General features: G+C 27.8%; 1 long non-coding RNA gene across 1 annotated transcript; it reads left to right on the top strand.

Moving 5' to 3' along the window:
* Positions 1-279: 279 nt before the first annotated feature.
* LOC108746837 lies at positions 280-781 on the top strand. The gene is made up of 2 exons (XR_001939195.1): positions 280-375; positions 449-781. It is a non-coding gene; the product is annotated as an uncharacterized LOC108746837 (long non-coding RNA).
* The last annotated feature ends 585 nt before the right edge of the window (positions 782-1,366 follow it).

Raw genomic sequence — 1,366 nt, forward strand, 5'->3', positions numbered from 1 at the left:
TATTTTTTTCTATTACACTGGAATTCGTTTAAATATGCTTGTCGGACGTCATTTTCGCCTACATACGTGATCTCTTATCAGTGACACATGCTTGGAAGAATGCGAAACACACCCATGTTTTGTAAAATAATTATTTTTGTCATAAAGGAACATAATTGACAATGGGCTATACAAATGGCAAAACAGACGTGATTACCGTTATTCATTGTCAATTTTTACCAAATAGATCATTATTCACCGATATAAATATTGCTACGACGTGATGCGACGTAAACATTTACAGTGCAAGCAGTAGCAGTGCAAGATTGCAATATGAGACTATCAGTGGTATTCTTGGTCTTGATGATAGTAGTGTGTGCAATGTTCCAGGGATCTGTAAGTCTTAATTTAAACATGATCGTTTATCGATAAATTTCTGAAAAATAACAAAGTTCTATTCTGTGTGAAGGAATCCATTCCTCATCATGGACATCATGGACATCGTCCTAATCGATGTAGAAGCACAACAGAAAGTGTAACAACAACGTTGATAGACTCCACTACTTGAACCTTATGTCTATCTCGTCATGAAATAGAAAAGTTGTTGTGTCTTACATAACTGTTGTTTAGTTTTTAGTCAGTTGATCGGTAATGTAACGCTTCTCCTAGTAGCTATATAAAAAAATTAATTAAAGCTAGGGGTAAAAAATTAATTAGTAAGTAGTCTATCCTAGATCGGACACAGCGACTAAATAGCAAATAAAAAATAAAAAAAAAAATAAAATAAAACATTTATCTTCTTTATTGTCATTTTTCTTCTCCATCTAATCCCAAGACAGTTTTATAATTGAGAATTCTGTATCAGGAAAATTATCTAATAGATAATTTAAATTAATTAGAATCTCTAGATAATTTTTATTAATTAGAATTTCTATGTACTTATTATTATTACATTTTTTTATTGTATTCTTCTTAAGAGATGAATGGTTATTTTCTATTCCTAAAAATTTTGTGTACTATTTAATCATAATATGTAAAAATTTAAATTGTATCTTGAAAGTTCTTTTACATCTAGTAGGATTTGAACCTGACTTGAAACTCTTGACTTTTTAATTGGTCATCTTATGTATTGCGGACCGCCACTGCTACATTATTGATACGTATCTACGAGTATATATGTTATTCAGCACGGTTATATAATTTTCTAAAAATATTATTTAATACAATAAAAATAATACAATAAAATTTAATATAATAAAAATATTTTTTTATACAAAAGAAAAAAAAAAGCACTGTTTTATAAATTATATTTTTCCATACTCTTATTGTTCAATTAAAATTGTAATAAAAAGCTATATTTATTTTTACTATTTATGTAATCACAAAC

The sequence above is a fragment of the Trachymyrmex septentrionalis genome, unplaced genomic scaffold, assembly GCF_001594115.1.
Source record: "Trachymyrmex septentrionalis isolate Tsep2-gDNA-1 unplaced genomic scaffold, Tsep1.0 scaffold19, whole genome shotgun sequence".
Taxonomy (NCBI): domain Eukaryota; kingdom Metazoa; phylum Arthropoda; class Insecta; order Hymenoptera; family Formicidae; genus Trachymyrmex; species Trachymyrmex septentrionalis.